Source organism: Aotus nancymaae, unplaced genomic scaffold (assembly GCF_030222135.1).
Source record: "Aotus nancymaae isolate 86718 unplaced genomic scaffold, 86718_ANA_hifiasm-v0.15.2.pri h1tg000095l, whole genome shotgun sequence".
Lineage (NCBI taxonomy): Eukaryota > Metazoa > Chordata > Mammalia > Primates > Aotidae > Aotus > Aotus nancymaae.
In genome coordinates, this window is record NW_026988510.1 from 2,850,838 (window position 1) to 2,876,887 (window position 26,050).

Below are 26,050 nucleotides of genomic sequence, written 5' to 3' on the forward strand. Positions count from 1 at the left end.
CCAGGTGCTGCCTCTGCCAGGTGTAGCCAGATGGGAGATTCTTTCCAAGCCTCCCCATTAGAAGAATTGCAAATGGGTTGTGTTGCCTGAGCACTGTGGCAAAGATTTCCGAGCTCACCCAGGCCCTTGAAGAAGCAGCTCTGTGATCGCTTAGTGATGTCTGGCCCAGGCTGGGCTGCGGCTCAGTGGTATGAGTGTCATGGAGCTTTTGTAGTCCCAGGGATTCTTGCTGTGCTTGGCACACAATAGATGCTACATAAGTACTTGTTGATTTTGGACACCTGCTGTTTTCTCTGGTGGGCATTGCAATGGGGGTCCTGGAAGCCCATCTGGGCACTTGGAAGCTTCCTGTTTTTACTTTCCTCATTTCCAAGAGAGACAATGCTGTTTGAGGCCCTGTTTTTATGTTAAAACAACAAACCTTTGGGCCAACCGAGGAGCAGTAGAAGGGGCGGCATTCCAGAGGAGGCCAGCTTGACATTCCAGAGGTAGGGGATGTCTTCTCAGCACCACCCAGGCAAGTGTGTCCTTCCCAGCACACTCAAAGGGTGGGGGATTCCAGAAATCAGAGGACACCAGCTCCCTGGTCCCCGGTGGGGAGCAGGAGGTGGCGGGGAACAGGTGACCTCGTGTGTCTTCGGCCACTCTACCCTGGCTGCCGGGGTTTGCCCCTCACATCACTGACAGCATGGGCTTTGGGAGATGGGAGATCCTGGGCTCTGGGGTACTTGCAGGGCCAGGCAGAGTCCTCTAGGAGGTGATTGTGAAGCACAGCTCCTCAAGCACTTGAGCTTCAGGAGCCTCAGCCTCTGCCCTGCACCCCCAGCTGACCTCTGCTCTCTGTCTGAGCAAGTACCCTCCCTGCCCCACTGCCTTTCTTCCTACCTTCTCTCCTTCCTTCCAGAAACCATTCTGCATATAAAAACAGGTATGTGAATCTGAAGTTTATAAAAGGGGCGGATTAATAAATGAAATCTAACCACATTGCATTTTCCCTCTTCTCTGCTCACTGTTTCCTGTAAACTTGTAGTCGACCTAAAGGTTTGATAGACTGGCCTGTCATATTTTCTGTAAGGTGGCAAAGACTGATCAGGAGGCCCCAGAAAGTTAGCCTGAGCCCAGTAGACCTTGCCCATGACTTTAGCATCCCTTTGTGATAATGGACTAGATTCACTGTTTCACTGGGGTCTACAGAATAGGACTCAAAAGCTTTAGAGCTGGGCACAGTGGCTCATACCTATCATTCCAGCTCTTAGGGAGGCAGAGAAGGGAGGATTACTTGAGCCCAGGAGTTTGAGAACTGCCTGGGGATATACAGAGACCTGGTTCTCCACAAAAAAGTGTGTAAACTCTTGTGGTGTAATGAACCTTCAGCAGGCTCCGCCCCTTAGATAAGGGAGTGTGTGTAAACCCTTGTGGTGTAATGAACCTTCAGCTGGCTCCTCCCCTTGGATAAGGGAGTGTGTGTAAACTCCTGTGGTGTAATGAACCTTCATCAGGCTCCTCCCCTTAGATAAGGGAGTGTGTATAAACCCCTGTGGTGTAATGAAACTTCACCAGGCTCCTCCCTTTTAGATAAGGGAGTGTGTGTAAACTCCTGTGGTGTAATGAACCTTCAGCTGGTTTCTCCCCTTGGATAAGGGAGTGTGTGTAAACTCCTGTGGTGTAATGAACCTTCAGCTAGTTTCTTCCCTTAGATAAGGGAGTGTGTGTAAATTCCTGTGGTGTAATGAACCTTCAGCTGGTTTCTCCCCTTAGATAAGGGAGTGTGTGTAAACTCCTGTGGTGTAATGAACCTTCACCAGGCTCCTCCCCTTAGACAAGGGAGTGTGTGTAAACTCCTGTGGTGTAATGAATCTTCAGCAGGCTCCTCCCCTTAAATAAGGGAGTGTGTATAAACTCCTGTGGTGTAATGAACCTTCAGCAGGCTCCTCCTTAGACAAGGTTCCTTAGATAAGGGAGTGTGTGTAAATTCCTGTGGTATAATGAACCTTCAGCAGCCTCCTCCACTTAGATAAGGGAGTGTGTGTAAACTCTTGTGGTGTAATAAACCTTCATCAGGCTCCTCCCCTTAGATAAAGGAGTGTGTGTAACACCTGTGGTGTAATAAATCTTCACCAGGCTCCTCCTCTTTGCTGTCTGTTTGATTCATACACGGACTGTGAGCTGAATAGTCTTTGTTCACATCCTGATTCCATAGCTTACTGTGTATTGGATCTCTGTGCCTCAGTTTCCTCTTATTTAAAATGGGAATAATGATGACTCCTACTTTGTAAGGTTGCTGTGATTATATGAATTAACAATTATAAAGCACTTTTAACAGTGCCTGGCAGGCAAGTACTCAGGAAGTGTTTGATAAATCAATGACTAAATCATTGGTATTTACCATTGTGTGCATTGTTTGCTCTGTGCGTTCACAAATGGTCCTGGACTCTAGCGTTGTGGTCCATGTCACACACGGCCCAGGGGATGGTGAAGGGCAGCATCCTGGACAGCCCCATCGTTGGACCTGCCAATCTGACTCTCTTGTTTTGCTTTATGCATTTTACGAGGTGCCTACTATGTGCTAGGGGACGTTCCAGCCCCTTGTGGGCTGCTGACAACCAGTGTGAGGCCTCTTAATTGGCTTCTAACATAACTGCACTCTTCCTGAGCTGTTTAATGGCCTTGGGTAACGAGCTCTCCCCATCTCAGTATTTGTTTAATGCTGTATTCATGGTCATAAATAGTGGCACCATTACTTTCAGGAGAACTGTAATGATGTATGTGTTTGGTGAAATTTCCAGCTCCTGACCCTTAGGTGCTAGATCTGTTTGGGGCCATGTGAAATGTTTTACATCACTTGCAAGAAAGAAAAAGGAGGTGCTGTTTTTCCTCAGAAAAGGAAGAGACAGTTTATAGTCAAATCTTGTTTGACTGTAGAACATTTGTCAAAGACTGCAGAAAACAAAAGTGGAAATTTCTAGTTCTTCTCCTATAGGAAAGAGTTGGCCTTCTTACAACCAGAACAATGATTCTGTTTCTCCATTTGCTAATCTGTTCATCAGTCCCCTCATCCACTCATGTGTCCATCCATCCACCCACCTATCGATCTGTTCATCATTCATCTACCTATCCCCCCATTAACTCATCCATCCATTCATTCATTCATCCATCCACTGACTTATCCACTCAGCCATTCACCCAGCCAGCCAGACACCCACTATGCATTCATCTGTCATTCATCCATCCACCCACTCATCTACTCAACAATTCATCCACCATCCTTTCATTTACCCCTCCATTTACCCACCTACTCACCCACACATCTACTCACTCATCCATTCATCCATTTACTCACCCACACTCTCATTCACCCACCTACTTATCTGTTCATTCATTAATCCATCCATCCATCCATCCATCCATCCATCCACCCAGCCACCCATCCACATACTCAGCCATCCACCCAACCACTCATTCATCTGTTATCTGTCTATCCATACACCCACCCATTGACTCATCCACCCATCTACATAAAGTCAAAACATGGTTAGGCCCAGCCATTGTAACCCAGGGCTGCCTGTGTGTTTTTTTCATTTGTGCATCTTGCATCCCATGTGTCTCCTTGCACTGGAGTGTCAGCACCCAGAGACTGGGAACCACAGCTGATTTGCTCATCCTGTAAGGGACACAGGTGGGGACAAGGTCGGGGAGGGGCAGATGGGGCAGTGTGGGAGAGGGGCAGGGGCAGAGGAGTGGAGGAGGGGCTCTGAAGCACCTAGGGGTGACACTGGCTCGCTGATTGGAGGAAGAGTAACACTGAGCTGCCCAGGCTGAGATGCAGTCTAGGGTCCAAAAGTCCTGGGGGCTACTGGTGAATGTAGCCCTCTGGGCAAGGCCAGTGACTTCAACTTTCTGGATGTTCACTTTTTCACCTGCTAAGTGAGGTAGTGCTGGCGACACGCTCAGCCAGTGCCAGGCACAGAGTTAGCCACAGGTATTAAATGTGTCCTCCATAGTAATGTCATACACTGAAGCAGGCACCACCGGCATCCCTATTTTCCAGATGAGGAAATGGAGGCACAGAGCTTGGACTCTGGCTCTGCTGCCTCTCACAGTGTAAATGTGAAGTATGCAGGGGCCTGGGAGAGCTGGAGCTCTGGAACTGCCCTTTGCTACCCAAGTTACTGTGACTTCCTTCTGGATCCCTGGGGTCCCTTAGGGCCCTGGTTCCAAGGACTTGCTTGGAAGGAAACCAAGAGGCTGTAATTTTCTACCTCTGGAAACAGTGAAAGGATTAAAAACCAAAAGATTATCATGTCATCATTTCTTTTCTATGGAAATAGTTATTTTCCTTCCCGCCCGCCCCACTCTCAGCTGCTCTAAATGAGTTTTCTTTTGCTTTTGTCCTCTCAGGTGAGAGAGTAGCCGATTACGATCAGGTCTGCACAGAAAGCCCCTGTTTGTGCAATCCCGCATTCTTCCTTTTTAAATAAAATTTAAGACCATCTGAAACGACTTGCCAGCTTGACCTTCCGGCTCTGGTTCTCACTTGAGTTTCTGAAATGTGTATGAGTCCAGCCTGCTAATGTGCTGAAATGACTGTGCTTGCCTTAGGGAGGTGTTAATGCCTTGAACATTTTCCCACCAGTTGTCTTGCAGCTGGTAAGAAACAGATGCACCAACCTCTCCCATGGACTGTCAGGTCACAGCCTTCCATCCTTTTCAGGAGATGCCATCTCAGCTCTTGATTCGAATGGATGGCAGCCACGCTTGAAGATATACCAGAGGCAGATGTAGGTACTCCCATCTGTGTTCCCAGATAACCAGCAGCTTTATGGCCAGGGCACATGATAAGGAGTTGAAATCTCAGCAGCCACACGAGTGAGCTCAGCAGTGGATCCTTCAGACCCCATCATGCAATCCTGGACTGCAGCCCTGGGTGTCCACTTAACTGCAGGACCGAGCAGGAACCACCCAGATGAGCTGCTCCTGGATTCCCAACTCTCAAAAAATGTATGAGATTTTCAACATTGGTTGTTTGAAACTGCCGAGTCTCAGGATGATTTGTTATGCAGCACTAGCTAACTCATACACATGTCATGTTTCTGCAGCAAAATACCTTGGACCTGGGGAGAGCTGGAGATAGTCACTCATTACCACCCAGTACATGGGAAAGTGATTACTGACAGTCTTAGAAATGGAAGAAGATGCTTAAAAGAAATGGGCCAGTGAGTCTTCTTTGCTGAGGGCATTAATTACTAGATCTGAATGTTTTGCGTTTCTGTGATGGAAAAGGTGAAAAAAATGGGGTTTTCTTTTTCTTTTTAAGAGATGGGGTCTCCTTCTGTCCCTCAGGCTGAAGTGCAGTGGTTCAATCATAGCTCACTGCAGCCTCAAACTCCTGGGCTCAGGCAAAGTTCTGATATTTTTTGAGCACCAACAATACTCAATGGTTACTATTTACTGTTTTCTCCCTGTCAGGTGTTCCACAGACATCCTACATGCCTGACCTTAATTCACTCTTACATTTGACAGGTGAGAAGACCAAGGCTCGGACAACGATTCCATGGGGTTTGTGGGGCCAGAGTAGGACTGAGTACAGCTTCATGGAGGCAGACCATGGGGAGGGCAGGACCCCTGCATGCCTGAGAGAATCTCTGCAGGATGCAAGAGTTCAGAAACTAGCTACTTAAAGGGGTAATGTTGATCTGTGTCAGGGGTGCTAATTAAAATTTGGGGTTTTAAAGAAAAACTTCTGGCTAGGTGCAGTGGCTCATGCCTGTAATCCCAACACTTTGGGAGGCCAAGGAAGGTGGATCACTTGAGGTCAGGAGTTTGAGACCAGCCTGGCCAACATGATGAAACCTCATTTCTTCTAAAAATACAAAAATTAGCCGGGCGTGGTGGCATGCACCTGTAATCCCAGCTACTCGGGAGGCTGAGGCAGAAGAATTGCTTGGACCTGGGAGGCGGAGGTTGTAGTGAACCAATATCATGCCAATACACTCCAGCCTGGGGGACAGAGTGAGACCCCATCTCAAAAAAAAAAAGAAAAAGAAAAAAGAAAAAGTTTCCAGTTCACTAAAGGAGTGCCTGCACTGATTGCCAGAACAGCTTTTCCCTCTTGGTATGTTAAGTTCTTGGCCATTTGGCCTTCTCTGCCAGGAGAGCCCTTCCTGCCCTGTTTCTGCCCCTTTGGGCTCCTCTTTCTGGAGAGTCTGCTCCCTGGTGCCGTCCTGCACTCCTGGCCCGTCTTCCTTCAGGGTCCAGGCCCAAAGCCTCTGGGGGCAGTGTTGGGGCTCTGCATGCATCCAGTGCTCAGCCCAGTGCTGGGGCAGAGGTGGTCAGGAAAGATCTTGAAAAATGAGCAGGTCTCCAGCTGAGGGGAATCTCACACCTTCCAGCAGTTTCCTCAGGACTTCGGAGCTCCACAGACAAGATCTGTGGCAACAGTAACAATAAAAGCATCCCATGTGGACCAAACTCCTGCTGCAGTAAGAGCTAAACATCTGGCGTCTTACTTTGCCCTCGTTACTATCCCCTAGGGCAGACGGAGTTAGAAACCCCTCCTTATAGGGGAGGCTATGGAAGCCCCAGTGCCATCAGGAATCGGAGGTGATGCCTAAAGCTGGCAGTGGCCAGAGCAGGGCTCCCAACTTTGCAGGATTGTTAGGGCAAGAGGGTGGGGGTGTCGCCCACTGCCCCTTCAGCATCAGCAGGCCAGGCCGCTGTGTGTGCCGAGTCCCCTGTACACCTTTCTCCTTTTGCTGAGGAAATGCTATTAAGAAGACAAAATAGGAATTAGTTACCTAGGGGCCAGGTGCGGTGGCTCACGTCTGTACTCCCAGAGCTTTGGAAGGCCAAGGAAGGCAGATCACTTGAGCCCAGAAGTTTGAGACCAGCCTGGGCAACATAGTGAGATCCTGTTTCTACAAAGATTAAGAAATTAGCCAGGCATGGTGGCACATGCCTGTAGTCCCAGCTACTCAGGAGGCTGAGGAGGATGACTTGAACCTGGGAGGTCAAGGCTGCGGGTAGCTATGGTTGTGCCACTGCACTCCAGCTTGAGTGACAAAGTGAGACCCTGTCTCAAAAATAAGCCCCACCCCCCAAAAAACCCAGTTACTTAGAGCTTTGCAGAAATCTTCAAAATCTATCAAAACCATCCCATCCAATATAAATTACTGCATACATTATAACGAGCTAAAATAAATGCATTTTTGGTAAATTATTAAATTTGGTAAATCCCGCAAGTTGGTCTTCCAGCAGAATGCTCCTGTGGCAGGAGGAGAAGCAGCACCACCAGGGCTGCTGCTTGTGCTGGTGGGCAGCTGGGACTCGGTTCTGTCAGGGGCTTTCTGAGGACGTGTGCAGGCTGCGCCTAGGAAACTCGGGAGTTACTGCTCTCTCCCGCACTGGTGCCGGCTGTCTTTGGCATTTCTGTGGCTGGATGGCTTCTGCAGGTGTCCCATGAGGTGGTGCCAGAGAGGCTGGGTTGAAAGCAAGATGTATATGGTGCAGCCAGGCAGGGTGATGGCTTCACCTGTGCACAGCTGGTTGGTGCAGAAATTGCTGGAGCAAAATGGCATCAAGGGCATGGAGTGTCCAACATGCCAACCTCAGAGATTGACCTCCTCCTCTCTGCCATGCCCTGGGCTTTCCCGCAAACCTCCTTTGCTCACACAACTCCCTTTCTATCCAAGTAGGATCACATTTCTCTTATGCAAAGTGGAAAATGGGCCATTCCATTGACCAACACCCCATTTGAACATCCTTCCATGGACTTTACTGACTGCTCCTAGGTCTAGGATTTGGGCATAAAGCCATTATGATTCATGGACACATTTACATGTCAAGGGCAGGTTGGAGAATATTTATTGGCTGGTTCTCTGTGAAATTTGTGTGTGGTTTATACATTTGTCTTCAAACCAGCCAGACTTCCTAGGGTCTTCCCAAGGTCAGACACAGAAGTGCAATTGCTCATCACAGGATAAATGTGGATTACAGATGTCAAGGAGATGAAAACATTCCTTTTCTCGACATAAGCTGTTTGTGGTTCTCTTTGTCCCTTTCTCTCGGCAAGTTTATTTTTCCTGACTGCCATTACTAACTAAACTGTCTGCCTCACTTACAAGCTCCGGGGAGGGAACAGAGTCTTGGGAGGTAAAATTGTTGATGGACTGTTTTCCAGACCAGGGCTTGAAGACACAACGCTTGTTGGCAGTTAACCAGCTTCCCGGTGAGCCCCATATAGGAAATCTCCATTCAGCTTTTTAGGGAGAAATCCTAACTCTCTTATAATGAATTAATGTATGACACTAAACAATTCACTTGTCGCTTTACAAATATTTACCAAGCACTCACCACACATCAGGTGCAGGGCTTGGTACTGTACATGTGTGAAGTCATTTAGTTTTTTCATAATCCTATGACATAGACTTTCTTCTCATTTTACAGGTGTGGTTGGCTGGTCAAAGAGAGAAGGGTAAAAATTTCTTCTTACGTTCCTTCTATTTTTTCATACATTTCACTTCTACATATATTATAAATGCCATAAGACATGATATTATATTTGTGTTGTCATTATTATTAGTATTATTTGAAGTGGAGTCTCACTCTGTCACCCAGGCTGGAGTGCAGAAGTGCAATCTCAACTCACTGCAACCTCTGCCTCCCAGATTCAAGCAATTCTTCTGCCTCAGCCTACTGAGTAGCTGGGATTACCAGCGCCCACTACCATGCATGGCTAATTTTTATATTTTTAGTAGAGATGGGGTTTCACTATATTGGTCAGGTTGGTCTCGACCTCCTGATCTCAAGTGATCCACCCGCCTCAGCCTCCCAAAGTTCTGGGATTACAGGCGTGAGCCACCGCACCCGAATTTAGTTCTTTTCATGATCCTATGACGTAGACTTTCCTCTCTTTTTACAGGTGTGGTTGGTTTGTCAAAGAGAGATGAGTAAAAACTTTTCTATCCTTACTTTCATGCTATTTCCTTATACATTTTCCTTCTACGTGTGTTACAAATGCCACAATACATTATTACACTTGTATTATTGTTGTTATTATTTTTATTGAGATGGGGTCTCACTCTGTCACTCAGGCCGGAGTGCAAAGGCGCGAACTTGGCTCACTGCAGCCTCCAGGTTCAAGCAAGTCTCCTGCCTCAGCCCCCCAAGTAGCCGGGATTACAGGCACCCACTTTCACACGTGGCTAATGTTTGTATTTTTTGTAGAGACAGGGTTTCACCGTATTGGTCAGTCTGGTCTTGAACTCCTGACTTCAGGTGATCTGCCCACCTCAGCCTCCCAAAATGCTGGAATTACAGACATGAGCCACTGCGCCTGGCCAGTATTGTTATTATCTTTGAAACCTGTTTAATTGTATCTGTATTCAACAGTTAATTATATCTCTTTGGCTATCCTAGGGTTTATAGCATACATCCGTCTTTAATTTTTCACTGTCTACCTGCAAATAAGTATTATACATGTATAATGTTAGAACTTCATAGTTCCAATTTCTCCCTTCCATTTTCTGTATATTGTCATACACGCACTTATGAATCCGTACTCCTTTGCTTCTAGTTTTGCTTTAGACCAGGGCTGTCCAATCTTTTGGCTTCTCTGGGCCAAAAGAAGAATTGTCTTGGGCCACACACAAAATACACTAACACTAACCATAGCTGATGGCTAAAAAAAAAGAAATCACAAAAAGTGTGTGATCATGTTTTAAGAAAGGTTACAAATTTGTGTTGGGCTGCATTCAAAGCCATCCTGGGCTGCGTGTGGCCTGTGGGCTGTGGGTTGGACAAGCTTGCTTTAGACGTTAAATATTTTAGAGTGATTTAAAAGTTTTTTCATACAAACTTTCGTTTGAACAGTTTCCGGAGCTCTTCATTTCTGTGTATAGAACCAAGTTTCTGGTTTCTTGTTCCTTCTACTGAAAAAGTTCCTTTAATTTATTGTTGCACAAGTCTACTGATAATTAGTCACCTCACATTTTATTTTTCTGCAATTAAGAAATTACTTTCACTTATGAAAGATACTTTTCACAGCGGTAGAAGTCTTTGCTGACATTTATCTCTCAGCACTTTAAAGATGACACTCTGTTTATCCTCTGGATTACATAGTTTCTGATGGGAAATCTGCTGTCATTCTTAACTTTGCTCTTTAATTTCTTGGGCTGCCCTAAATATGTTCTCTTTGTCTCTCTCTTTTTTTTGGAGATAGAGTCTCGCTCTATTCCTGGGCTGGTGTGCAGTGGTGTGATCTTGGCTCACTGCAACCTCTGCCTCCTGGTTTCAAGTGATTCTCCTGCTCAGTCTCCGAAGTAGATGGGACTACAGGTGCGTGCCACCATGCCCAGGTAATTTTTGTATTTTTAGAGAGTTGGGGTTTCATTATGTTGGCCAGGCTGGTCTTGTACTCCTGACCTCGTGATTCACCTGCCTCAGCCTCCCAAAGTGCTGGGATTACAGGCATGAGCCACCGCATCTGGCCTCTCTTTATTTTTTAGTAGTTTAAGTATTATGTGTCTTTAAAATCCTGCTAGGGGTTCTCTAATCTTTTTGGATATGTGACTTGATGTCCTTGATTAATTTTGTAAAATTCTCAGCTGTTGACTCTGCAAATATATCTTCCACCATTATTTCTCCCTCTTTTTCCTCCTGAGGTTCCAGTCACATGTGTGTTAGATTATTTACGTCATCCCAAGGGTTTTTAAAACGTCATCATTGTCATCATTGTTGCCCTCCTACCCCTCTCCCTCCTCTTCCCCTCCCATCCTCCCCTTCCCCCTCTTCTCTCCTCTTTTCCACCTCTTCCTCCTTCCCTCCTCCTCTTTCCCCACTCCTCCCCCTCCCCTCCTCTCCCGCTCCTTCCCCTCCCCTTCTCTTCTTCCTCCTCTTCTCCTTCCCCTCCTCCCCCATCCCCTTCCCCCACTCCTTCCTCCTTGTGTTTAGTTTGGATAGTTTCTATTATGCTGTCTTCGAGTTTGTTGGTCCTTTCCTCCACCGTGTGGAGTCTACTGATGTGCATGAGAAGGGCGTTCTCTATCTCTGTCACTACCTGTTTGATTTCACAGGGCTCACCTCTTTTGTTTCTCCTCCCTCAGGCATAATCTCTTGAACCGATGACCGTTTCATCTATTTCATTTTCTTAGCTGTATAGTATGGGAGGATGAGTCTGGTATTTATTATTCTAGCATTGCCAGAACCATGCTTTTATTTCAAGCTTGTCTATGCCTTTGACGTTTATTTCTTATAGGCAGCATATCAGTGGTCTCCTGCTTACTTGGATCAGAATGAGCAGGATTTTTCTGAGTCTAGGCCAGCATTGAGAACAATCTCTGATACATTCTTTATGTGCTCATAGAGACTACAGCTTGATGTTTCTGAGGTGAAAAGGGAGAGATCCATGTGGACAGTGTTAGGACTGCTGACTCTGGGATCAGACAGACCAGGTTCACATACCAGCTGGGCAGGACACTTAGCCTGTCTGAGACTTGGTTTCCTTGTGCATGAAAAAGAATGAAAAATGTTTGTCGTAAGAATTAACTGCAATGATCTTTATCACCCTCTCTCCTTTACCACAAGGCCTGGTGTTCAATAGATGCTTTATTTCTGAGATGGAGTCTCGCTCTGTCACCCAGGCTGGAGGCAGTGGCATGATCTCAGCTCACTGCAACCTCTGCCTCCTGGGTTAAAGGGATCCTCCTGCCTCAGCATCTTGAGGAGCTGGGATTATGGGTTATGCGCCACCATGCCTGGCTAATTTTTATATTTTTCATAGAGGCGGGTTTTCACCATGTTGGCCTGGCTGATCTTGAACTCCTGACCTCAGGTGATCCACCCGCCTTGGCCTCCCAAATTGCTAGGATTGTGGGCATATTATTTCTTTTTAAGAGATGGCATTTTGCTCTGTTGCCCAGGCTGGAGTGTAGTGGTGCAGTTGTAGTTGACTGCAGCCTCGACCTCACTGGCTCAAACTATCCTCCCGCCTCAACCTCCTGAGTAGCTGGTACTACAGGCATGTACCACCAAACCCAGCTAATTTAAAGAAAAAAAATTTTTTAGAGACAGAATCTTGCTCTGTTGCCCAGGTTGGTATCAAACTCCTGGGCTTAAGTGATCCTCTTGCCTTGGCCTCCAAAAGCATTGAGATAACAGGTGTGAGCCACTGCGCCCAGCCCATGTACTTGTTTTTGTATGGACAGAAGTTTGCATTTCTCTTGGGCATATACCTAAGCGTGGAATTGATGAACGATACGGTAAATCTACAGCTAACATTTTGAGGCACCAGCTCCACTGCGGCCTTCCTACCAGCATTGCTTGTGGATTACAATTTCTCCTTATCCTTACCAACTATTTCCTGTCTTTCTGATTCTGGCCACTCTTGCAGACGTGGTGTGGTGTCTCATTGTGACTGTGACTCGCATTTTCCTCGTGTGCTCTCATGTGCTTACTGGCATCTAACCACTTGTGAATCTTCTTTAGAGAAATATCTCTTCAATGCTTTGCCCATTTTATTTATTTATTTATTTATTTAGAGCCAGAGTCTCACTCTGTCTCCAAGGCTAGAGTGCAGTGGTGTCATCTTGACTCATTGCAACCTCTGCCTCCCGGGTTCAAGCGATTCTCCTACCTCAGCCTCCCGAGTAGCTGGGATTATAGGCACCTACCACCATGCCCGGCTAACTTCTGTAATTTTAGTAGAGACAGGGTTTCGCCATGTTTCCCAGACTGGTCCTGAACTCTTGACCTCAGGTACTCCACCTGCCTTGGCTTCCCAAAGTGCTGGGATTACAGGCATGAGCCACTGCACCCAGTCCTTTGCCCCATTTAAAATTAGTTATCATTTTATTTTTATATTGTAAGCATTCTTTTTATATCTTGAGTACAAGTCCTTTATTAGTTATATCTACATAATATTTTACAACCCAGTTTTTTCCCCCTACTACACAATATGCTATGACCAATTTCCATTTCAAAGTTCCTTTATGATTTCATCTTTGGAAGCACAGTATTCCGTGGCATGGTCTGGTGCACTGTGACACATTTAATCTCTAACTAACATGAGTCATTTGGGTTACATCCCATCTTCTGATATTATGAACATTGCTGCAAGAAACATCTCTGTCATCCAATCTTTATGTAAATCTGTGAATATCTCCTTGGTGTAGTTTCCTAGAAAAACTTGCCTGGGTAAAGGGATGTACCCAGGTTTAAGGCTTATGGTTGACAAATCACCCCCGGGAAAGATGGTTCCAATGTTCACTCCCCACCGAGGAGTGCATGAAAACGCTCATTTTGCTCATACTATAGTGAGTCTTGGGCCTAATGCTGGCAACTGTTGAGAGTCTTGGTGAGCAGCAAACTCCAGGTTTGGAATTTCCCAAGCTTTGTGCTATGAAAACACTAATCTGAAAGATGGTTGTTGTGGGGAAATCAATGCGGGTACAATATTAGTTTTCTCTCTTCAAGTGACTATTGTCTTGAATGTAAGCACCATAGTGTGTGTGAGAGAGTGTGTGTGTGGTTTTCATTAATTCATTTATTGAACAAGTGTTTATCAGGCACCTACTATGTATCAGATATTGTTCCAGGGACCAAGGAGTCAGCAGAGAACAAAGTAGGCACAGTCCCTCTCTTTTTGATGACACTGCTGAACTGAGGTTCAGTGTGGGTCAAGCAGGGCTTTGGGAAAGGAGCAGAGGGGCCAGGGAGCTGGGGGCTGTTGTGTGTGCAGGCCGCATCCCAGTGTGTGTGTGAATGAGTCTGTGTGTGAGCTTATAGGGACTGCTCCAGGAAGCGCTCTCTGATAAGGTGGCATTTGGGCAGAGCTGAAGGAATGGATGGAGCAAGCTGTGTGGCTATCTGGGAAAGGAGTGCCCTGGACAGAGGCAGCCATCTGTGCGGGGCAAGACCCAGGGCATGAGTGTGTGGGGTGCAAGGAACAGTGGGGCCAGTGTGGCTGTAGCAGAGTGGAGGGGGACAGGGGAGGGCCCAGGAGGAGGCAGGCCATGGCAGGAGCCTCAGCTTTGAGTGGGTAAGCTGGCAAGCCGTTGGCTGGTTTTACAGAAGGGTGACGACTTTTTTGTTGTTGTTGTTGGTAACAAATTTATTGAGATATAATACACGTAAAATATAATTCACCTATTTATCATGCGTGATTAAATGGTTTTAGTACATGCACAGAGTTGGGCAAGTATCACCACAATCCATTTTAGAACATTTCATCACCGCTGAGAGAAACCCCATGCCCTTAGCCATCACCACCCTCCGTTCTCTCCTCCCCCAGCCCCCTGCTTTCTGTCTCTACAGATTTACCTGTTCTGGACATTTCGTAGAAATAGAACCATACACTATGTGGCCTTTGGTGTCTGGCTTCTGTCACCCGGCACCATGTTTCTGAGGCTTATCCAGGTTGGAGCATGTCCTAGAACTCCATTCCTTTTTATGGCTCAGTAATGTTCCAGCGTGTGTGGATGGACCACATTTTGTTTACCCATTATCAGTTACTGGACATTATCAGTTGCTGAAAGGTTGCTTTCACCTTTCAGCTATAATGCTGCTGTGAACATTTGTGTGCAAGTGTTTGTGTGGCCAGAGGTTTGCATTTCCTGGGGGCACATGCCTGGGAGAGGTCAGATGCTGGGTCCAAGGGTCGCTCTATGTGTAACCTTCGGAAAAATGGCCAGGTGGTTTTCCAGCAGCTGCACTGCTTTATGTTCCCACCACCTTCCCCACGTCCTTAGTCCCAACTTGCTGTTGTCTGACTTTTGACTACAGCCAACCTAAGGGGTGGTGGCATCTCACTGATTACTGGTGATGATGAGCATTGTTTCATGTGCTTATTGGCCATTTGCTTATCGTTTTTTTGAGGAAATGTTTATTCAGATCCTTTGCCCTTTTTTTAACCTGGGTTATTTATCTTTTACTTATTGAGTTGTAAAAATTATTGATATATTCTAGGCCCAGATCTCATACTACATATATACAAGATGTTTCATACAAGATATTGCGAGTGTTTACTTCCATCAGTGCATTGTCTGGTCCCTCTTTGACAGTGTCCCCTGAAGCTTTTTAGGTTTGATCAGGTTTATGTTTTTTTCCTTTTGTTGCTTGTGGTTTTGGCACCATAGCTAAGAATGCTTTGGAAATCCCCAAAGTCATGAATATTCATCCCTGTGTTTTAAGAGCTTAAAGTTTGGGCTCTTACATTTAAGGGCTTGATCCACCTTAAGTTGATTTTTTGTGTATGGAGTGGGGTGGGGGTTCCCCCTTCACTCTCTTGCATGTGAAACAAAACATGTTTTGGCTTTCTTGTTTAGAAGCCCTCTCTGAGTATTGTGGGGAGACCGAATTGTAGGGACAGGAAGGATGCTGGGAGACAGATTTCTTCTATGAAAATCTGCCTTGAGGAAGGTCTGCTTCAGAGCTAACAAATGAAGAAAGGGAACGTGATTGGAAAACCACAGTTCGGCTGCCATCGTGGTCATGACTGGTGTTTGAAGGAGTCATCAGTAGATGCTAAAACTAGTGGGTGAAAATTTCGTGGGTGACAGAATTTTTACGTGGTCTCAAAGAACCTCCTCATAGGGTACTAACTACAAAGGGTGAGGTCTTAACTTTATAGTGAAGAAAACTGGCAGACACCACCTTGATCGATACCAGTGTCACCCATGCACGAACAGACAGACTTCATGGCCTTCTAACACGTGGCACCGAGAAGGACGCAACATCACTTCCGTGGATTTCCTGCCTGGAAGGCAAACCCTGGGTCTAACTATCGAGAGGTAGCAGGCAAACTCCAACTGAAGAACATTCTATAAAATAACTGGCCTGAGAGAAAGGCCAGAAAGACTGATCAATGTCCCAGAGGAAGGAGGCTAAAGAGATAAAAGAGATGTGACAACTGACTGCAACACAGAATTCGGTATTTTCTTTGGTATACAGGCCTTTATTGGGATAGCTGGTGAAATGGGAGTCAGATCTGCAGATTCAGTAGTAACGCTGTATCCAAGCAATCCTCCTGGTTTTGAGGATTGTGTTGTCTTGAGAAAGAGAATGTCTTTGTTTTCAGGAAATACACGTTGAAGTATTTAGGAGTACCAAGGCATCATGCCCTGCGTGTCAGATCTTTTTAAATTTTCACATCAACTTATTTTTATCCCATTTTCCAGATGAGAAAACTGAGGCTTAGAGCCATGAGACGTGAGCCAGGGTGGAGGCAGCTCTTGCCTCTGCTCAGCATCCAGCCTCCTTCCGGCCGCTTGTTCTCTTGCTGATCTGTGCATCTGCACCTTCCCTCTGCCCATGTGCTTGGTGTGGGCAGGTGCAGCTCTGTTCTAGCCCCTGGTGTAGCCCCTGAGACTGGCTCAACTGCCTGCCCTGTGACAGGAGCTCAGTAAATACCTTCTGCATGAAGGGAACTTAGCACGCTTCATACCTCGGCTTTGGGACTGAACCTTGGCTCAAATTCTGGCTCTCCTACTGAGAAGCTGTGTAACTTTGGATAAGTTAGTTAACCTCTCTGGGACACAATTTTTGTATCTGATTCCTATCGCATGGGGGTTATGCTGAAGATCTAATAACACAGGCTGGATGCGGTGGCTTATGCCTGTAGTCCCAGCACTTTGGGAGGCTGAGGTGGGTGGATCACCTGAGGTCAAGAGTTTGAGACCAGCCTGATCAACACTGTGAAACTCTGTCTCTACTAAAATTATGAAAGTTAGCTGGGTGTGGTGGCGTGCACCTGTAATCCCAACTACTTGGGAGGCTGAGATAGGAGAATTGCTTGAACCCAGGAGGTAGAGGTTGTATAGTGAGCTGAGATTACACCACTGCCCTCCAGCCTGGGTGACAGAGTGAGACGCCATCTCAAAAAATAAAAAAAAAAGATCTAATGACACAATGATGCTGATAAAGTGCTCACTGCAACACCTGGCCTGGCACAGAGGTGCAGTTCACATTTACTGAAAGAATGAGTGAGCAGGTGAATGAATGAAATGAAAGTTTCAAGTGGTCTCTACCTCCCGGGGACCCTAGCTTGTCCTTTAACAGTATTTATTGGAAGTGCCAGGGAGAGGTTCGCTTGGAAATTTAATTTAGCAAATGATGTGTCCCCATCTTGTATGTGCTTTCGTGTGTCCTTCCTGCTGTCTCTCCCACCCTGTGGAAGCTCTGGGCAGCAGGCCCTGTCTGCCTCATCCGTGCCTCTCCCAGCACACACACACTGTTGTGCATGGCCAGCACACATGCCTCCTTGCTGATGACTCGTCCTGTTTCCTTTGTGACATATTGGTGAGGTCTCTCCTGGTGCCAGTTCGCACCCAGGGCACTGAGCGTCTTTGGCCTCTGATTTTGTCTGCCCTGCACCTCCAAGTTCTTCCCTTGGGACCCCCCCAACCTTGCTCATGGATGGAGTTCCCTTGGCCTGGTCGTCCTCCTCCTGGAGCCACCCGGGGCTCCTCTCCAGGGTGCTCCCAGCCACAGGAGGCCTGCATCCTCTGGTTCATGGGCCAGGCTGGTGCCCGCCCTTTGACACATGCAGCACCTGTGTTCCTGCATCGCTGCCTGAGCCCAGGGACGCCAGCCCACCCTGCTTTCCTTATGAGCACCTTGTGCCCTGTTTACTTCCTTTGCTAACTGGGCCCGGAGAGGCTGGCCGCTGAGGACGTCAGAGGATGGCTGCTGGGTCCAGCAAGCCCGACACCAAGCGGGCGCCACATCCCTGCCGGCCAGGAGGTGGTGCTGTCCCCCGGTTTATGGCCCGAAGTGAAGGCGAGCACAGACTCCCCTGCTAGACCCGAAAATGCTGCCTTAAGATCAAGGAAAAACAACAGATATTTAGGCCAGTTATCTAGAAGGAAAAATAAAATAAACTCAGTGAGTTCAGGCCTCTATTCAGGTCCTGCACCCGATCTTTGAGGACCCATCTTAGAGTGAGGAAGGGGCTTCTTGGAGCCCTGCCTGGAAATCCTGTGGGAAAGGCTCGTGGGGCTGAGACCTAGGGCTGCTTTTCTGAGGGACGGAGACAGTAGCTCTGGGCTGTGCACAGTCCCTGCCTCTTGCCCTGTGCCCCTAGGAAAGTGACAGGGCGACCTGAGCCTCAGGTCCTCACCTGTGAAACGGAGATAAAAGTCCAGGTGCCGTGGTGTGATCGAGGGGCTGTAACTGAGCCTGTGAATGTGCATTGTGGCCCCGGCCTGCTGCCTGGGACACCCCCACTTCAACTGGGGTGTTGGTCCTGGCAGGTTGCTATGATCAGAGACTGTGGGGGCTCTGAGATATGCCTGCCACTGAGAGGGGCTTTGTTGAAGAATGCAGCCCTTTTGATTTCTAGGGGAATGGGCCTGACATTTCTGGAGCCCCTGCTGTGTTCAGGGGCCAAGTGCACACAGATGAATACCCAACCCTGTCTCTCAGACTCAGAGGGATAAGTGTATCCTGCTCCCTCTGGAGTTTCTGGGGAACACGGGCAGAGTGTGGTCTCTTCTGTCCTGGGTGTGCTGGAGGAAATGACTTTTGAGCTGGGTGTTGAAGGACAATTAGGATTTCTTTGGGGGAAGTCATGTGGGAAGGGCATTTGAGCAGAGGGAACAGTCTAGGTGGAGGTGTGAAGGCAAGAAAGTGTCCTCCGTGGCTCAGCAGCTGTGGGGCAGCCGGGAGGAGAAGGACAGGTGGTGCGTGGTGGGTCCCTGTGAGTGTGGCCATTACCCTAGGCCCATTAGTGCGGGGTGGACTGTTGGGGAGAACTTTAGGCCGGAGCAAAGAAATCCCTTACAATGAGAAACAAGCACAAACTGCACCAGTGTTTGCTGTCATCTGAAAAAGTGTGGAGGCCACTGCCAAGGTTCCGAGTGACTTTTCTCAGAGCCCAGAGATCTCAGCCTCAAAGCACAGAAAGGGAAAGAATCCTAGGATTCAGCAAATCTACTATTTATGTCTCTTCTCTTCCTGCTCCCCCCCCGCCCCCTCCCCGCCTGCTTTTTTGAGATGGGGTCTTGCTCTGTTGTCCAGGCTGGAGTGCAGTGGCGTGATCTCAGTTCACTGCAACCTCCACCTCCCAGGTTCAAGCAATCCTCTTGCCTCAGCCTCCTGAGTAGCTGGAATTACGGGTGGCCGCCACTGTGCCTGGCTAATTTTTTGTATTTTTAGTAGAGAAAGGTTTTGCCATGTTGGCCAGACTGGTTTCAAACTCTTGACCTCAAATGATCCACCTGCTTTGGCCTCCCAAAGTGCTGATTATAGGTGTGGGCCACCACACCCGGCCTCCTGCTCCTTTCTTTTCATTTTAACTTTTTTGTGGCGATGGAGTCTTGCTCTGTTAACCAGGCTGGAATGCAGTGGTGCAATCACAGTTCACTGCAGGCTCAGCCTCCTGGCCTCAAGCGGTCATCTGGCCTCAGCCTCCCGGCCTCAAGCAATCCTCTGGCCTCAGCCTCCCAAAGTGCTGGGAAGTACAGGCCTGAGTCACTGTACTTCCAAGGGGCCATTGCCTCTTGGTTTCTCCCTCTGGTCTCAAGGCTTGTATGTTTTTTCTTTTCCTCCTGCGCTCTCTGCAGCTTCAGGCTTGGGCAGGCGACTTGCAGAGCGATCTTTGCTCTGGGTACCTGGGCCTGGGGCCTGGGGTACCTTTGTCCCTCGGACACCCCAGTCTTATGTTCAGAGAACCACCCCTAGACTTTGGAGGCGGTCGTGGGAGGTGGTCTCAGGCCTCAGGCCCTTTCCAACGCCTCCTCTGAGCTTTCTCCCACCCACCTGCGCCCATCACCCCGGCAAGGTGAAGTTTGTAAAAGCCCCTTTTGAATCTCCCAGAGTTTTATCTGGAGGGCCGTCTAAATCACTTCGAAGGCTGTTGGCTGAACTCAGTAAATAAACACAGGGAGCCCTGGGGTTGCCGTGACTTATGGTCGCTCTGTCATTTCCCCCCAGAATGCGTACCAGTGAACAGTGGCTGCCATTCTAAGGGGCTCTTTGACTCCAAACACACACAGTCCCCTTCTGGGTTGATTCCCTGCATGCTGGCATTTGGCTTTCTATAGAGAGCCAGCGTCAGCCGTGGCCAGAGTTGATTCACTGCAGCGGGGACAGTGCCAGGGTTGTTTGGGCTCAGTACCCAGGGACGATGTAGCCGCCCCTCTGTGTCCATCTGTAGGGCAGGAGGGATCCTGTTGGTAGGAGCACCCTTGGATTTAAATGCTTCGAGGTGACACAGGGCAAGACGACTGTCCCCAATCATGAAACCATCTCACTGGATCGCCTCGGGGAGGGGCAGGGCTGAACATCCGCCTTGCCTCGCAGAACAACATTTTGGTTTTCACACTCAACACTGAAAAGTCATTAAATTGAAAGGAAACCTGTGCCCCATTCCCTCCGCAGTCACGCCAGCGCCGTCCCCAGGCACCTCACAGTGTAGCTTTTGTTCGGGGGTCCGGAGTGTAAAATTGGAGTGGCAGATTGTCGGTGTACACATTTAGAATTTCCTGGCTTTCATCAGTTGCGCCACTCAAATGACAATATTTAATCCCAAATGTTTCCTTCCCTTCCCCTATCCCCCCATTTCATAAGGCAGAGGGCTTTACCCCCACATTTACGAAGTAGACTTCTCTTCCATTTCTTCAACCATAATGAAAAGTGTATTTATGACTTTTCCCCCCATGTATTTGCGATTATACAAACTCTCTTGAACATTTTAAAGGGCCTTTCTTAGGAGAAGTTGACTTCCTGATTTTGAGTTTAATATAACTCTCCTTTGCTGACTTCTCTGTTCCCACCATTCATTTTATAAGGACAAGGTCATGCACATTTTAATTCTACAGGTCGGATCTCATAGCAGCAATCTCGTGCCATTTCATTCCATTGGATGTGGCTGAGGTGATATTGCTCATTGATTGGAGTCAGGCAGTTTTTCTGTTCTTTAGGGATTTTTCATTGCAGTCATTTTGACTAAAGAAAGGTTTGGTGGAGATGAGAGAATTAGCTGAAGTTTAAAACTTGAAGTTTTTGTTGCTTGGTCACATTGTATAATCCACTGTTTAGCAACCCAACAAAAAGATTTTAAACAACACATTGCATCTGGATCTTCTGATAAACAGGAGCATATGCATACAATCCCAGTTTACATTTTGCAGTGTGCTGGAGAGTCTCTCAAGTAACATTTCATATCAGAGAAAGCACGTGAGAGAATGTGTCTACAGGAAGCACTTTAGAGTGAGAAGCAGGTGTGACTCCTTGGTGTGTCAACCTGAGGGAGTTCTGATTCTCTGGTATCACTGGGTCCTGGGTTCTGACACTCGAGTGGGTTCTTATACACTGGTGGGTTCTGATACCTGGCTTAGATCCTGATAGGCTGATGGTTAGGTTTATATATCCTGTGACCAGGCTCCTGTGCCCAATGGTCGAATCGGACACCCATCTGGGTGCTGATGAGAAGGTGCTGGTGGACGTGGTCAGCCTCTCCCAGCAGCTGACCTCAAGGGAAGCAGATTACCCTTGACAGTGTGGGTGGGCCTCGTCCAATCAGGTGAAAGCCTTAAGAGCAAACTCTGAGATTTTCCTAGGATGGATGAATTCCGCCTCAAGACCACAGCATCAGCTCCTGCCTGGGTTTCCAGCCTGCTGGCCGGCCCTAACAATTTCAAACTTGCCAGCTTCCACAGCCATATGAGCAATTCCTAAAAATCTGTCTCTCTCCACACAGACGTGTGCACATGTATTAAACCTCCTGTGAGTTCTGTTTCTCTGGAGAGCTGTGGCTGACACAGGCCGAGAGGAGCAAGGGTTTCAGGCTAGAACTGCATAACAGTGGTCTCTGGCCACTGGCTGTCTGCGAAAATCAGAAATGTGCTTCTCCACACCTCTCTAGGTCTTCTAGGGATTTTGGATTGCTTTCCAGTACACGTGTTCGTGTGCACGCGTGTGTGTGGGCAGTGCCGTGTGCGTGTTCATTCAGGACACATGCCACTGCAGGTGAGTTCTCCGATGGACACACCCTCTTCAGTAGACACAGGCTGTAACGCCCACAGTCACGGTCTTGGGCAGGATCCTGGGAGAGGGCATCTCAGGCAGTGAACTTTTGAGTTGGCCATGATGACGTCTTATGGACCAAGGCTAAATCAATGGTGGCAAGCCTGGATATCCACCAGGGGTAGCTGGCATTGTACGTGGGCCAAATGCAGGTGTTGGGAGGCCATGCAGCCATCACCACATCCCCACCCAGCTCCTCAACATGTGAACTTGGACCTGAGCCAGCTGCTGACCCCTCACTCCCCAGTCTGCAGGTGTAAAAGGGGGGATGAAATTAGTAGTTGTCTCATCGGAGGGTGGGGAACAGGGGGTGGGGATGTGTTAATAAAGGTGATGCCCTCAGAAAGGTCCTCCACTTTGGGGACCACATAGGAAAAGTGCTTTCATTCTTAGGAGGACAAGCTCCTGCTTGGGGGTCGGGTGGGGGTCGGGTGGAGTTGGGCTCATGATCCAGGCTGGCCCCTCACATGCTCTGTGGCTTTAGGGAAGGTCCTAAGCCTCTCTGAGGCTCATCTGTAAGAGGGAAGTGCAGAAACATGTCTCATAAGCTTGCTGAGATGATTACGTTCCAAGAGGAAGAGGATCGTCTGGTGAGATGCCAGGCCTGGAGGGAGCTGTTGTTGGTGGCCTGCTGTGCTGGGCACTACTGTGTGTGCACACCTTGTCAGGGCCTAGCCAGAGCCAGGACAGTGAGGTACCCAGGTGTAAAATGAGGTGACACCTGTTCTCAGGCACCAACCCTGCATTATAGGGCTCTGAGAGTGAGTGCCTCCTGAAATTTTGCACCCACGGGTACCTCTCTTGCTTCACCCTAGTCTTGGCCCTGCACATTACCCTGTGGAAATGCTGTAACAGTTTTGCAAGGCCAGGGGATTGGCCCCATCGCAGATTAGGACAGAGGCTCAAAGAGATGGCAAAACTGACCCAAGCCCCCCACTCCTACCTCCCTGGTTACTGAGATCTTGGAAGGTGTTGACTGCACCTTATTTATCTCATATAATCGCATACAGCACCTGGTGTGTAGTGGGTGTCAGATAGATGTTTACATGTATTCAGTGAATGAAAGAGAAGAGACAGGACTCAAACTGGTACGGTTTCACAGGAACACGGCCGTCTACTCTACCCAGCTGCCTTAGCAAAGTGCCCTTGGTGAGGCTGAGGAATTGGGCAGCCAGGACTCCCCAGGGCACCTTGTCACGGGGGGAAACCGTCTCCCACTGAGTGGTGAGTACTGCTCCATGACTGCCCTAAAACTAGGTTTGAACAAAAGACCACATGCTGTATGACTCCATTGGAATGAAACATCTAGAAAGGCAAAGCCACAGAGGAAGGAAGCTGGTGAGTGTTTGCTGGGGGCTGGGAGAGAGGGGCCAGGAAGTGGCTGCTCAGGGAATGGGCTTCCTTTTGGGATGATGAAAGTGCTCTACAACTAGAGGGTGGCAATGGTGTCACAGCTTTGTAAATGGGCTACATGCCATGGAATTCTGCATGTTAAAAATAGTTAAAATGATAAATTTTTTTTTGAGACAGGGTCTTACTCTGTCTGGCAGGCTGGAGTGCAGTGGTGTGATCATGGCTCATTGCAGGCTCAACCTCCCTGGGCTCAGGTGATCCTCCTGCCTCAGCCTCCCGAGTAGCTGGGACAAGTGTGTGCCACTACATCCCAGGTCTTTTTTTTTTTTTCTTTCTTTGGTAGAGATGGGGTTTTCCTGTGTTGTCCAGGCTGGTCTTTTTTTTCCTTTTTTTCTTTTTTTGAGACAGAGTTTCACTCTTATAGCCCAGGCTGGGGTGCAAATAGGATGATCTTGGTTTACTGCAACCTCCGCCTCCCTGGCTTAAGCGATTCTCCTGCCTCAGCCTCCTAAGTAGCTGGAATTATAGATGCACCACCATGCCCAGCGAGTTTTTTATATATTTTTCTTTTTTAGTAAAGACAGGGTTTTGCCATGTTGCCCAGGCTGGTCTTGAACTCCTTATCTTAGGTGATCTGCCCACTTTGGCCTCCCAAAGTGCTGGGATTACAGGCATGAGCCACTGTGCCTGGCTCCAGGTTAGTCTTGAACTCTTGGGGTCAAGCAGTCCACCCACCTTGGCCTCCCAAACTGCTGAGATTACAGGTGTGAGCCACCATGCCCAGCCTAAATTTTGCATTATATTATTTTACCACAATAAAAACCCTAGAATCAACAGAACTCTTTGGGTGTAAGTGACAGAAACAAGATCCAGGGAGGGAAGTGAATAATTCCTGGAATGGAAGCTGAGGATGAGCAACCAGATTGCAGGAAGGTTCTCAGCATTGCCAGACTCTGTGACATCTCCACTCCTGCCTCATTTTCCTCCATCACCAGCTTCCTCAGGCCACTGACACCTCTGGAGCTGAGGCTGGCAGAACATGGTGGGGGCTTCTTTGAGAGCATGGCAGCTTCTGATGGACCCACATGGTTAGTTTGGGAGAAGTAGTCGCCAGAAGATAGCTGTGTGTGTCTGGGCTGGGGAGACCCAACATTTCAGAACCACCAACCATGCATCATTGACTGACGGGTGGGCACCGTGTCACCACTGTGTTCTGGGAAGAATCATTTCTCAGTGACATCTCAGCTTTCCATGGGAAGTCTCTGTCTGTGTTTTGTTCTGGCTCATTTAAAGCAATTATCATTTATCAAATATCCTCCCCTCCAAAGCATCCTGGATGCCTATAAAGGCTTGGACCAGATGGCGGAATTCACCAAAGATACAAAAGCCCCAACATGGGGATGCATTTGGAGAGGGAGAGGGATGAAGAGGTACATGTGGGGAAGGGGTCATACATGGGAGAGTTGGGATGGGAGAAGGAGAAGTTCCTTTTAAGGTCCAGTCGAGCTGGGGGTTTTCCAGCTCGAGGAGTGTTTGTGTCAAGGCAAGACAATGGAATAGATCCCCACAAGAACAGAAATAGTCCTCACACCCAGAAGCTGCGAGTCTCCAGGGAAAACTGGGCAGTTGGTGGATAAATTGGGGCCCTGCAGACTTGGAGCTCTGCTCACCTGCAGCGTGGTCCCAGGAATGTGTGGTGTGAGTGTGGGGTGTGGCTGTACCGGTTTGCAAATCTGCAGGTGCTTGTCTAACAACGGGTCTTGGTGGATGAGTCTGTTGCTGCTGGAATGTCTGTCTGCTCAGCTTTTGACTAAAAGTCAGTGGAAGATCTCCTTGCCTGATCCCCTAAAATAGTTTCACCCATTGTTCAGGAAAGAGATTGTAAGAGCTCTAAGAGAAACAAACAGAAAACCAACATTAAACATGAGTAGTGTCCTAGGGGATATTTCCTTCCTAACCTTGATTTTGGAATTAATCTGCTTTAGAAGTTCTTTGACTGGGGTGTGTGTGTGTGTGTGTGTGTGTAAGAAAAGAAGTACTGAGAATAAAATGTTCTTATTTATTGATTTATTTTGAGGCAGTCTCTCTCTGTCACCTAGGCTGGAGTGCTGTGGTCCAATCATGGTTGGCTGAAGCCTTGACTTCCAGTGATCTTCCCACCTCAGCCTCCTGAATAGCTGGTACCATAGGTGTATACCACTATGCCTGGCTAATTTTTGCATTTTTCGGTAGAGATGGCATTTTGCCATGTTGCCCAGGCTGGTCTCGAACTTCTGAGCTCAAGTGATCCTTCTGCCTTGGCCTCCTAAAGCACTGGGATTACAGGCATGAGCCACTGTGCCCAGCCTATCATGCTCTCATAAAGCCTTGTTGCTCGCTGGAGTTTCCTTGCTGTACCTTGGGGATACTTCTTGCTTGGGTAGAGAGGAGGGAAATTACTTTCTCTCTTACCTCTCCATTCTTCTTGTACAGACGCTTTGAAGGAATGAGGGAGAAGTGGGCCACTGCATCCTCGTTCCTGTAGGGCTCTGTGCCAGGACTCACCCCATCTGTATATTTTGAGCCTTTTATTATTAACCAAAGTGATTTTGGTTGATAACAATAGAAAGGCAAAGCTGGAAGGGCTTTGATTTCTAGCTTCAGCCCCTTATTCATTGATTCATTATTGATTATTGATTAA

At 47.9% G+C, this 26,050-nt stretch overlaps 1 long non-coding RNA gene across 1 annotated transcript; it reads left to right on the plus strand.

The window, feature by feature from the left end:
* Positions 1 to 5,466: 5,466 nt before the first annotated feature.
* On the plus strand, positions 5,467 to 24,604 carry LOC105726574 (uncharacterized). Its single transcript, XR_001109563.2, has 4 exons — positions 5,467 to 5,520; positions 6,402 to 6,479; positions 23,120 to 23,355; positions 24,366 to 24,604. It is a non-coding gene; the product is annotated as an uncharacterized LOC105726574 (long non-coding RNA).
* The last annotated feature ends 1,446 nt before the right edge of the window (positions 24,605 to 26,050 follow it).